General features: G+C 35.6%; 1 protein-coding gene across 6 annotated transcripts in view; it reads left to right on the top strand.

Moving 5' to 3' along the window:
- The window catches only part of Mid1 (calcium-permeable channel component Mid1), a 150,398-nt gene that overhangs the window by 59,541 nt on the left and 76,906 nt on the right, over nucleotides 1-13,951 (top strand). The window lies entirely within an intron of this gene.

The following is a 13,951-nucleotide window of genomic DNA, read 5'->3' as shown; positions in this document are numbered from 1 at the left end:
AAAGGTGGAAAACCACTGATCTAGTGGATGATACAATAAGCTGTTTGTCTTCGGCGTCTTGGGCAACAGGACCTACTCCTTGTCTTAATTAGCAATCAACTGATTAGTGGGGAATACCAGAATCTTGACCTACTTAGAGCAGTACTGTTGGTTTTCTAAAGCGTCATTCTAAAATGTTTTAGCATTTTCCTTATAATCTTCAAAGGATTTTTGTTTTTTTCCTCTATCTTCAAGATCTATAAAGGGGAGAAAAAATACAGAGTGTGCGCGTGACAGTGTTTATCCAAACATAAATCTTGGCCAGACAGATAATTATATCCCTTACTAACAATCTCTCTACGAACTACACATGCATATTTAGTTGCAAGAAAGATTTTAGACATTAGAATTTGCAATAGTTGCATTAAGTGAAACTTTTGTAAGTTTTCACGCGAGATTTATTATTCTCGTTGATTTAGAATGAAAATAAAAGGAATTATGTCTAGTTCCATCTTGTTTATAACTAGAGAGTACTTCAGACTGGCAGCATGCCAAGTTATGTAAATGAAGTTAAAACAGAAATCCTTAGCTTTAATATTAAATAATTAAATATATTTCCAGTTAAGCAAATCATATTAACATGATTGAGGATGTATTTGTTTAATTTTTAAACAAAAGTAGGAGCGGGTGAAGTGTAATGGTTATGGGAATAGACTTGTAAGTAGGAAATCTATAAGATCTATTGTAGCTTCATAGGATTTCAAATTTGTGCATAGTCTATGGGTGTTTATGAAGAATGGAGTATGTAACTAGTTTGCAGGAGTACGCAAAACAGATCGAGGTATCTTCTCGCTTAACCTCTTCCTTCTATATACATTCTCCTCTCTCTTTTTGTATTGACTAACTGATCATCTTTCTAGCATCTAGCAGTTCATAGATAAATAGATCGTGACAAAGAGTGGTACCCCCAAGAGGGGGAAGGAACGCAGACAGTCCTAAATGCCCATTGTTGCCCTCCCACCCGACATCTCATAAGAGACACCGGAGCTTCAAGACCAAAAAATCCAGCTAAGATAACACTATGGAACATGGCGAGTCAACCGCCACAGTGCACTGAATGAACCTAAGAAAGTTCTGGTAAAGATTACCAGATGCCACCAACTCTGGCAAGGAAACATTTAACCTGCCGAAGACGAGAAATCTAGTTTTAGAATAAACTGGACAAACCTCTACAAAGTGCCGCACAGTCTCATTGGACTCACCACAGCCAGCGCAGATTGGCGACTGGATAAGGCCGCATTTAAAAAAAGATGGTACTAACTCAACACCTGAACCAACTGGCGGATCCGGGACCTGCTAAAACCAACTGTAGCCGTTTTAGACAGACCAAGAATTTCCTTAGTCTGACGGAAGTCAGTTCGGGATCTCCACCGTTTCCAGTGTTCTATAGCAGTTGATGGTGAACGCTCTCATCAGGGAGTGGTTATACCCCAACTTCTGGCTTCCTGCTCTTTCTTGGCCTTTCTTGGAAGGATCTGGTGGTTTTCTGGATAATATACATTTTCCTAGCATCCTTGCCGTTTTCCATTATTTTGAGCAGTTTTCTTTAGAATATCTTGGAAAGTATTTGGGTGGTTTGGGCACAGAGGTGGTGATTCCTATTTCATATCGTACTTCTTAGAACTTCTAGTGAACTAGAAGAACCAGTGAACCAGGCTGAGTGGTTTGTGCTCATCTAGGGGCGCAATAGAATGAATAAGTCTTATTTGCATCTAGGACTAATTCACCTATTTCGGCCATAGTGAAGTACACCTAGTTAATGTATTGCCTATTTTTTCAGGCGGGCTTTACGTCCAACTACCAATTAGGTGTCGTGGACGGAGGCGACTAGCAAACATACTTTACTGTAAATTTCTCATATTAACCATTAAATAAAATCCAAGGCCTAAGACTGGGGAATCGAACCCAGGTACCACAATACATATTAGCTTTACCCAGGTCTCGCCTCTAACCGCTCGGCTGGTGGGAATTCAAAAGTATGGGTGCAACGATTCTGCTTTAGCAAAACTGCAGTATTCAAAGGCAGTGAACAAAATATGGGCAGTATTGAGTAAAACTGAGCGTTTGCCTCGAATTTTATCACAATAAAATTAATCCATTTTCGATCATTCCAGTTTTTGGAGAGTTTACGCTTTCGTAACAGCTCCTTAATGTTATTAATAGTTCTTGGGTCGTTTATAAAGTCTATAAGTACTTACTTTAATCTACTTGCTTTGTAAGAATTAAGCATTGTATAATATAAATTATGATTGATTAAAATAAATATAATATTTGGATAAACAAATTTAATTAGGCTATAGTTAAATTCAATAAGATAATATTTACTCGACCACTACATTAGCACCGTCTACTGGGGATTGCATAATGGGGCGTAAGCGAGTGGCGGAGGAGAGGACGAACCTGAACCAAGAGAGTGCTGGTGGGATTTATACAACAAAGCTATCGGGCCCAGACCTGCTCCGTCACCACCTTGTTGTTATGCTATGCCCTCATCACGTTCATACACACACAGCCAGATACTGACACAACACAGAAGGACCAACTATAGCTCTTCTTCCTTTACATTAGCCCTTACCCCCTCCCACTATTTCGGCCCCTCCTGAATTTAATTATTTCCTGAGTAATTACTTAGTTTGCTCATTTGTCGACAGATACTTTAAAGAATATCCCGAAGTAGATTATACGTACAAGAGTTATTAGATAATATTTAAAAAACAGGTAAGAAATAGTGCGCTTACTTTAATATTTTAAATGATTTTTTTTTTTTAAGTAGTGCTTAAAACTGTCTTAAATCGACGATCAGAGCAATCATTGATGACTTTCTTTGACATAATTCATTTTCTAATCAACTCCTCTTTATACTTCACAAAGCCAGGCACTCTCTTAACTAACTTCAAACATGAACTAGCTCGCTCATTCTCTCTATTTTGATTCAAGACGCCGAACCTCTTAATACACGTTTCGTGTAAGCAGTTCTCAGTGATTCTCCAAAAATTTCAAATAATTGAGAAAATCCGTAAATTGAAAAGTAAATTAGAATATCACCATTTTCAGTTACAATTTTTTTTTCCAGACATGACTGAAGTTGGCAATATTCTTTCTTCCTGATGGATTAATGAATCAGTCCCCAAAAACGAAGAACAATACTCTATTAAAACTGCCCGGTAGGACAGTTGTATAAGGGTTGATCGTCAAAAACTGCACGAAAAAGCGTAAAGTCGAAAAACACCCAACTTTGAATTTGTTTTTCTCTTTTTCTATAAAAGATAAAATTCCCAACTTTTCTTAATATTGTAGGGAAAAATCCACCTTTATAACTGTAACTTTTTTGCAACAACCCAGATCTAATAGATTTCGAGAAAAAAGTTGCAAAAGATAAGCTAAAACTGTCTTGTTCTTCTTCTTGTTACCTTTTTTTGTAAACAACTTAGCGCCTAAACGCGTGAACCTATTTTCATGAATGAGGTGTTATTCGATTCGGAATTTTATGAAGAGCCTCTTTTGTAGGTCCTGTCGCTGTACATTGAGTGGGATAGAAGTTAGCCCCCTGTAAGTTAGGTCCCCTCCAAAATTATTACTGCTAATAACTCGTGTAAATCTGTGCCCTATATTGATAAAATTTTGGCAGGATGAAAAAGTGTTTGGGCTCTTCTAAGTACATAATATTAAAGCTACGTTCTGCTCTTACACCTAATAAGGGGAAGTATGGAATTCGTTTCAAATTACCAACCCGTGTACCGATTTTCACGAATGAAGTGTCATCATCAAGAGAAAAGTCAGGCCTATAACGTGAAAATTTCAATATTTATGGAAGGTTAAATTTTGTAGATTTTCAATTTCGTTCAAATTTCAAACGTTTCTATCTCTTTTCGTATTGTACAAATTTCAATGAATTCTTTACCAAATTGTAGAGAAAAGTCAGGCCTATAACTGGTAAAAATTGCAATGTTTCAGTGATAATATTTATTGAGATATAGAAGGTTAAATTTTCGAGGTTTTCAATTTCGTTCAAATTTTAAACATTTATATCTCTTTTCGTATTGTACAAATTTCAATGAATTCTTTACCGAATTGTAGAGAAAAGTCAGGCCTATAACTGGTAAAAATTGCAATGTTTCAGTGATAATATTTATTGAGATATAGAAGGTTAAATTTTCGAGGTTTTCAATTTCGTTCAAATTTTAAACATTTATATCTCTTTTCGTATTGTACAAATTTCAATGAATTCTTTACCAAATTGTAGAGAAAAGTCAGGCCTATAACTGGTAAAAATTGCAATGTTTTAGTGATAATATTTATTCAGATATACGAGGGTCGTTTGAAAAGTCCGTGCAAAAATAAAAACTACTTAATTTTTTGGGGTAAACCTTTTTTATTTTTCAACGTAGTCTCCTTTTAGGCTTATACACTTCGTCCAACGCTGCTCTAGTTTGCTGATCCCTTCCGAATAATAGGATTTGTCCAAGTCTGAAAAATAGCCATTCGTTTCTGCAATCACCTCCTCGTTTGAATAAAATCTTTTTCCCGCCAGCCATTTCTTCATATTGGGGAACAAATAGTAGTCCGAGGGAGCCAAGTCTGGAGAATAGGAGGGATGTGAAACGAGTTGGAACCCTATTTCCATTAATTTTGCGACCACAACTGTTGAGGTGTGAGCTGGTGCGGTGTCGTGATGGAAAAGGACTTTTTTGTGGGCTAATCGTGGGCGTTTTTCTTGCAGCTCGGTTTTCAAACGGTCCAATAATGATGAATAATATGCACCTGTAATAGTTTTACTTTTTTCCAGATAGTCGATGAGGATTATTCCTTGCGAATCCCAAAAGACAGTCGCCATAATCTTTCCGGCCGAAGAAACGGTCTTCGCCTTTTTTGGCGCAGATTCCTCCTTGGTAATCCAAGATTGTTCTTTGGTCTCAGGAGTGTAGTGATGTATCCATGTTTCATCCACAGTGACGAAACGATGCTTAAAGTCATGCGGATTCTTCTGGAACAGCTGCAAACCGTCCTTGCAACACTTCACACGATTTCGTTTTTGGTCAAGCGTGAGAAAATCACTCGACTTCCTCGAATCAAACGAATGCCAAACACAAAGAAATAGACCGATCTGGCTGAAACTTGGTGTGTGTTCTTCCAAGTGATGCTACTAACTAAACATAACCTCGATACGCGCCAGTAGTGCTATCTCTCTGACTTTGCACGGACTTTTCAAACGACCCTCGTAGAAGGTTAAATTTTGAAGGGATAATTTTATGGTAGACATTGCCTTCAAATGAAAACAGTTAAATCGATTGTGAAGGTCGATTCAATATTCTCTTAGGAATGATTTTACGTTGGAGCTGTTGCTATCCTAACGTTAGTAGTCATTGTTGGAGCTACTGTAGCCGAACAATTGGGAGATGTGGTTCGCAAAGTTAAGATGTTGTTCTGGCCCACTTAAAACAATTTGGTGCATTTTACTAGCTTAAAAAAAAATTCATTTTTTTATTTAAGAAGTTTATCTTTGTAATTAGGTTAGTTTTAAAATATCTGGAATAGGTTTGAAATCAATATTCCGAACTTTTGACCTGGTAGCATATGTCCCACCAGTTCACTATAAATTAGGCAACTGTCCTTTTATTTATATTAAGTTTAAAGCGACCTAGTGACTTAAAATGTTAATACCTATTTCACGGAAATAGCTATGATGCGAGTCAGTAAATAAGTCATGGTTAAACTTTGTGTGCTTTCATTGTGACCAGTTTTGGATGGTCGCCCATCATTTCAAATTGGGGAATTTCATAGTTTATTTATTTAATTTCAACCATTTATTTTTTTAAGACCAAGCTTTGTAATAATATGGATGTAGAATAAAAACATTTACATTGGTCCATTTTTAGTTTATTTTGTTTTGGCAACAGTCTTAACTGTTACCGCTTTTTTAACTATCTTTAGATAGATTAGAATTCTTTCGTCACAATACATATAATTAACAATATACATATAGGTATAACTATTTAACAATATATTTATTTAACAATTTAACAATATATTTTTTGCCTTTATACCTTTTATTGGCAAACGAAAATTGTGACAATTTTTTTATAATATTATTTCTTTTAATTGTAATTCGATGATTAATTAGATTGTTGCCTAATTAATTACCATAATGAATTAGTTTATTTTAATTTTTATACGTATTTATAATTCAATTTCCGGTGGGGACCATGTCGTTACGTCATTAAAAAGTGATATATTCTCCCTTAAGGGAAATGAATTCAAATTTGTTAACAGTCTAGCAATTATTGGTTATGATTACATATTACAATTAATGTTACTACTGAATAATACATTACATTTTTCCTTATTGGTGGAAGAAGTACTCTTGGAATTATATACACGAGGTGTGGCTATTAAATAACGAGACTATTGCTGTAAAACATTTTATTTTAAATTTACACATATTTAGTTATTATCACCTTCAATATACACCCCTCCCCTATCCCTACAACGCTCCATGCGAATTTACCATTGTTCGAAACAGTGCTGGAAGTCTTTTTCCGTGAGCTCCTGCATGACGCGTGCTGCTTTTTCTTTCACAGCTTCAACGGACTGAAATCGTGTTCCTTTTAATGCAGATTTGACTTTGGGGAACAGATCTAAAGTCACATGGGGTCAGGTCAGACGAATAAGGCGGATGGCCTAAAACTGGGATGTTGTACTTGGCTAGAAACGTCTTGACAGATAATGCAGTGTGAGCTGGCGGGTTGTCTTGATAGAGAACCCCGTGACTTGTTCTTCCACAAATCGGGTCGTTTTTTTCCTTACTCTTTCACGGAGTTGAGCAAGCACCTCACATTAGTAATGTTGATTAATTATAATCAATATTTTCATCGGTTTTGGACGTGGAAGGGCGATCCGGGAGGGCATCATCTCCGACGTCTTCTCAGCCATCTTGGAAACACTTGAACCACTCAACAACTCGCGCACGTGATTAACATTCATCGCTATAAACTTCTTTTAATAAAAGATAAGTTTCAGTAGCGGTTTCACCAAGTTTCATGTGAAATTTCACGACAATTCGTTGCTCTACTACATGTGTAGTATCATGTTTTCGGCAAAACGAAACTAACACCTCTTACACAAACGACGGTTCCGGTCAAACAGATTTCTCTACACGCACGTGAGACGCTGCAATCGAAAGAGAAGGCTTTACGCTGCACAGCTGTCGGTCGTTAGGATTTGGCGCATACATAGTTCCTCTGTAGCAGCATCAGTCTCGTTATTTAATAGCCACACCTCGTAGCTTGGTCTTACGCCAAACAAGTGAAGTTGTAATCATGCTGATTTTTTGGGGGGGTGTGTTTTGAGTTTTCTCAGTAAACTCTTGCCAGAGTGTTGGTCTATTGATCGAGAGTGTGGCTTTGTAAGTGGGAGATCCCCAGTTCGAATACCGCGGGTGCAGTCTTTCATAATATTACTTAATACATCATAATACTTCTTTAAATAAAATGTAATCATACGCGGGATTCGAACTGCTGATCTCTCACTTATAAAGCCACGCTCTCGTTCACTAGACCAACACCCTGGCAAGATATTCTTACCGTAATCGTAGGTCAAGAAGTGTTCCATGCGTGGTACATTAATATGATGTGATGGTTGCTTTTATTTGATGATAAAACAAATTTATCCTGATTCGCCCACAACCATTACATAACACTACATTCTTTAAAATCTTCAATTATTATTATTTTTGTTCTTTGCGTCACAAATAACATTTTTTGCAGTCAGGGGACCTCCAAAAACGTGTATTTCTGGTGGAAAATTAATATTGAAAACCGTTCACGAATAGATAAAATAGTAACTTTGATCTTAAATATCTCGACTAATATTAGGGATATCGAAAAGGCGTAAACGTCATTTTTCACAGTTTTTTATGTAGTTTTCAAAATCATTGTCGAAACCAGTGGTCCTTATGAAACCCCGATCAGGTTTTTGGCCGTAATTCCTCAAATAATGAAGATACAGCATCGAGGGTGGAAAATTTGAAAACTAGACTCAAAAAAACATATAGTTTACTTCGTGGTTTTTTTCGTAATTCCGCTTCCCTAAAAAGTTATTAGCGATTGGTGCGTTTTAAATGGATCACCCTGTATATTCAAATAAATGTACCGTTATCATTCAAGCGCCTGCTTAATTATTGCAACAATTTTAATTAGAGCACGATGTTCATCAAAATGGCTTCTGCAATAAATTATTTATTGCTTAATGGCCAAATCATTTTTTGTCATTTAATGGTGTTAATCCTTTATTATTTGGCAAATTTATTATAAATATAAAAAGCTATGACTGAACCAAGTGCTTTGGACACTTAAATTTAAGATATTTCAAAAAGTGGAGTTAACCAGTTTGTGCAGAGATTGGGCTCATAATTATTTAGATTAAAACTGTCTGGTAGAGACAGTCATATAAGTGTTAAATAACAACCAACTTTGATAATTTTTTACTTTTTTTTTTTTATATAAAAGCTAAAATTACCAAATTTTCTTTAAATATAGAGCGTATCCTCTTTTATATTTATATGTAATTAAATTGTAGGCGCCACGGTAGCCGAGCGGTTAAGACGCGAGACCTGTAAAGCTAATATGCATTGTGTTACTGGGTTCGATTCCCGGTCTTAGGCCTTGGATTTTATTTAATGGTTAATAAAAGGAATTTACAGCAAAGTATGTTTGCTAGTCGCCTCCGTCCATGTCATGTTAGTTGGACGTAAAGTCTGCCTGAAAAAATAGTTTATTTAAATTGTGCTTACATAGCTGTCAAGCTAGAATAACACTTCAAGGTTGATTATATAAACGTTATTTTAGGTATATATTTGAATCTAACAACGTATATTGATGAAATTTATTCGACAACTAGGGCTAATAACCTGACGTAAATGGCAGGTAAATGGTTGTAAATAAACAAACTAAATTGATATGTGTTAGTAATTTGAAGCACAACAAACTGCACATATCCTAGTATTTAGTGTTATACAGGGACTTGTAGCTAACTGGCCCCAGATACCTTTGGGATCTTCGTGAAGTTATTGATTTTCAGGTTTACCATTTTCTAGTGATTTGTTTGCACTATTCTCAGTTTATTTATTCAATTTTGTTGAAGTATTAATTTTGAATTTGTGTTAATTTTCAAAATTTAGGTAATTTTTTTTTTGTTAACTTTTGGATTTCTCTATATCTTCTCCGGTATTCCTTGGTTTTGGAAATAAACACCTACTCTACACCTTTTTTTTTAAAAAAAAAAAAAAAAAAAAAAAAAAAAAATAGAGTGATCGAGTTAAGTCCAGAAGTCCATTTAGGAAGCGGCGAATATACAATGGTTCGAAGTAGCCGGGTATCAAAAAGTGGAACCTCGCGGTCACTATTATTCACAATATTCTTTTTGTTAATTTTCTCTCCTATTTTCAACGTTTGAACTCCAAGTTGAAAGAGAAGATTGAAAATGTGGTTATATCCGCTGTGCTCGGTAATATCCTTCATTTTATCTGTCAAAGTATTCATTTTTATTGTATCCCTGGACTGGTTTCAGATTTTTATCCTTTACATCAGCAAGTATAGTGCGAAATGGTAACGTTAGTGAAATCGAGATCTTTATATCAAACCGATTTTTCTATCTCTAAATGATAATATAACTCAGAGAACTTTTATGCATTTCTGATTGCCTGAATCTTTTTGATATCCCGTATCTGGTAACCAATCATAATGCACAAACTTTCTGACGTTATGTTACCGTTCTCCAATCTTAGATGTAGCCAGAAATGCGCACGACATCCACTAGGAAAACATGGGTTTTTATTCTAGCTGCAGGCGCCATGGTAGCCGAGCGGTTAGAGGCCGAGACCTTGCGAAGCTAATATGTACTCGTATTGTGGTATTGGGTTCTATTCCCTGTTTTAGGCCTTGAATTTTATTTAATGGTTAATAAAGGGAATTTTACAGTAAAGTATGTTTTCTAGTCGACCCCGTTTACTGCACCGTAGTTGGACGTTAAACCCGTCTGAAAAAATAGGCAATTATTTTACTTCACTTTATATTCTTGCTGCATGACAAAAAATAATGCATTTCCAATTCGTTCTCAATATCTTACTTGTCATTTTTCTGAAAAAAAAATATTAGATATTATTTCGCACCAAATATTCTCAAAAATGTATCTAATTTAAAATTTTCGGAATTTATCTATTGAATAAAATAGAAATGTCTGCAAAGCTAATTCGCTAAGAATATCTATCCGATTCTAAATGTAAAATTATACTTTTTGAATGCGATGAAAAGATTTCCATGTTTAGCGCTGACGTTAGAAGTGATGTCCACCAAAAAGGTAGCCTAAGATTACTCTCAAATCTCTAGGTTTTCTTCAAATTTTAGCAATTTTGTAGAAAAAAGAAGATCTCTTTGTTTGCTTCCAATTATACTGCAAACGTAGGCGCCACGGTAGCCGAGCGGTTAAGAGACGAGACCTGCGAAGCTAATATGTATTGTGATACTGGGTTCGATTCCCGGTCTTAGGCCCTTGGATTTTATTTAATGGTTAATAAAAGAAATTTACAGTAAAGTATGTTGGCTAGTCGCCTCCGTCTACGACACCTAATTGGTAGTTGGACGTTAAGCTCCGCCTGAAAAAATAGGCGATTACTTTACTTTTCTTTACTTTTTACTGCAAACGTGCACATTTATCAGTATATTAGCAAACTGTGCATTAACTGCAGCACTAAATTTCGATTACGTAGTAATTTTTTCATCGGCAGAATTTATTTAAAGGTCACATTAATGTCACCAACAGAGAGACTGTTTGGCTGGGGGGAAAAAAAATGGAATCCACCCCTTAACTGTGAACAACCCGGTAGGAGATTATGCAATAACCAAAACAAAATGAGCTAAAATAACTGGGCAAAAGTGTTACAAAATTAGGGAACGGCACCTGCGGGAAAACAAAATTTGATAAAACGAAATTTCTTTTTTTAATTATTTAGTAATAAATATTTTGACAAATAGAAAAACTAATACAGCCTTTCTATTTGTTTATTGTTAAATATGAAGCGAGTTAATAATAATGGGAAAACGTGACGGATCACATGAAATAACCACGTGATTATTACCGCCTTTTCCAGCCACTTTGCGCGCTACTTCACTCGCTATAGCTTTGTGCCAGGTATTCTCTACACTTTCAGAACTTTGTGGTTGTCTTCCTTGAAATGGTATAATCATAGAAATATACAGTGTTCCTGTTCTCTACTATTGTCAAGGTTTAAACCCATAAATTTACCTCGAAATTTATTTACATTTAAGTCATATTTTTAATGCTAAGCAACTTTATGGTTTGTAAAACTGGTACATTATGGATGAATATGCTTATTGAGAAGCCTGCAGTTATCCCTACCAATCCCTCACCCGTGGAATGCGCCAAAACGAATAATTCTATAAAACTGGTAACAGAAATAAAGTTAAAATTATTGTTTTACTATCCATTATTTTTGGTGACTGATTCATTGTTAAAATAGGATGAAAAAATAACTCCCAATTTCAGCCATATTTTTTAAATTTTTTTATAATGCCGAGCTTTCGACCTAGGGACTAAGTCATCTTCAGGGCTGTGGAACATGCTTCTTTTTCTTAACTGGCGCCACAACTCGCTTGCGCGAATCTTGGCCTCCTCTATCAAAGTTTGCCAGTTGTTCTGGTCCAATGCTGCCACCATCCAGTTTCGGACACCAAGAGAGTTCTTGCATCCTTAGAAACACCATTACTACATCGCGACCTTGGTCTGCCCACTCGTCGCTTACCCCGTTATTACCTTATATGATATTTCCTCGGGATTCATTCTGCGCCTACGTGTCCTGCCCAACGAAGGCGCCCACCTTCATCAAACTCACCACATCGACGTCCCTGTAAAAAATTTCTTAGTTCTACTTTACTTCTCCGTCTCCATGTTTCTTCGCCATCCAAAATGGCTCCATAGATCCTTCGAAGAATTTTTCTTTCGAACCTAAGGAGAACAAGCTCGTCATTTTTGGTGGTGACCCAGCACTCTGAGACGTACGTTAAGACGGGTCGGATAAGGGTCTTATAAAGCCTTATCTTAGTCGACCTGGAGAGTAACTGACTTTTAAAATGATTGTGGAACATATTTACAGTGTGTTAACAGTAATTATATTAAAAATAATATTTATAATGTAACGTAATTTACAAAATTATTTACCTAATCGACAATGTAATATTTTACTGATGTTTTAATGATTTAAAGGGTTGGTGTGTCTTCTATCTTGTCTGATCATGGACTGAGTGTGATCGGTCTGTGTGTGATTTGTATTTGGTTTTGAGGAAGTCAGTTGGCAACACTTTTTGTTAATTTCGTCACATTATACATATTAATTTTAACACAATTATTGTTAACACACTGTAAAATATGTTCCACATCCCTGAAGATGACCTAGTCCCTAGGTCAAAAGCTCGGCATGCTAAAAAAAAGTCCAAATATGACTGGAATTGGCAGTAATTGTTCATTCTATTATTTTTTATTTTTATTTTTTGTTTTTCCCCAGAAAATGGCATTTTATAGAGAATCTACCCAAGCCTTTTATCACGAGTAACCTTAATCGAAATTTTTGGAAAAAAATTTGTTTCTTGTCATCGTCCAAAAAGGAAGATTTAGGATGCTGATGAAGTTATTAGGTGAAGTTGAAGGACATTCACTACCTAGAACGGTTCCAGACTTTCAGATTTCTTTTTTATATCTAAGGTTAGTGGGAGAGTGCTGTAGGGCCTCGTCTGGCCTAATAAGGAAGATACAATACAATAAATCTTGAAAGTCACTAGGAGGCCATGACAACCTAAAGGAGGAAGTAAGAAGAGTTGATTCAATCGTGCGGGGCAGTATTTACTAAAAAAATTATACTAAAATAATGCTATAGTATACAATTATTTTCAAAATAACTTACTTTTTGAGATGGCCTCGCTATTGGTTAGTCCTAGTGACATAAACCCATTGTCATGATTCAATGTGTTACAGTATAACAAAAAAAGAACGGGAAGTTACTAACATGAAATGAATGGCTCGAGGTAAATGGCCCATTATTAAAACTAGCCAGTAGAGAACTTGGTCTACCATATCGTGTTCTATAATTAACAATATGGCGAGTTTTTTGTTTGTAAATGTGAACAATATTCAGTTTGTCTGCCACTCATATCGCTAGATATGTTTACAAAATACTACCCAGTTTTTGGTACTGAATTCAACTACACCATCTTGGAATTGGATGGAATACATCCGATTCTAGGATTTTCCGGTTCTCCAAATTACAATTAATACAATTTATTAATTTTGGCAATTCAATTTAATTTTTAACGTTTATAGAAATTTTAGAAAAATACTCCCCTTTACAAGTAGCTCCTACAGAACCTTCCACCCAAACGGAAGTGAATTTCTTCGATAATTTCTTGAATTTAAAGTGAAAGTAATGGGTTAAACTGTACACAAAGCTGGGACTTTAAAGCTTTTGGACTTAATGGATTGTCCAGATTTTTAGAATTATTATTATTATTTTTTTTAATGATTTAAGGCGCGTCAACATCTAAGGTTATTGGCGCCCGGAGCTTTTTTCAGTGCACTGCCGGCCTCCGGACAGTGTTCTCTCGTTACAGACAACTCTGTCCATCACCGGACAGTGAGCTGTATTATTATTATTATTATTATTATTATTAATGAGGAAATGATAAAATTACTTTATTGGTGTAAGTGAGTTGGCGTTCAGGAAGACAACCTAACATGGTGCAAACTGATTTATCCACTCGTTAAGATATAACATATTATAAGATATAACATATTATTAAAAGATTACCATAGGATAAGAACAATTTAGGAAACACTGAAGTCAGCACTT

Source organism: Rhodnius prolixus, unplaced genomic scaffold, assembly GCF_049639745.1.
Source record: "Rhodnius prolixus isolate KJV_2025 unplaced genomic scaffold, Rpr scaffold_9, whole genome shotgun sequence".
Lineage (NCBI taxonomy): Eukaryota > Metazoa > Arthropoda > Insecta > Hemiptera > Reduviidae > Rhodnius > Rhodnius prolixus.
Note: the sequence above shows the minus strand (reverse complement) of the source record. Positions and strands in the feature narration are given on the sequence as shown.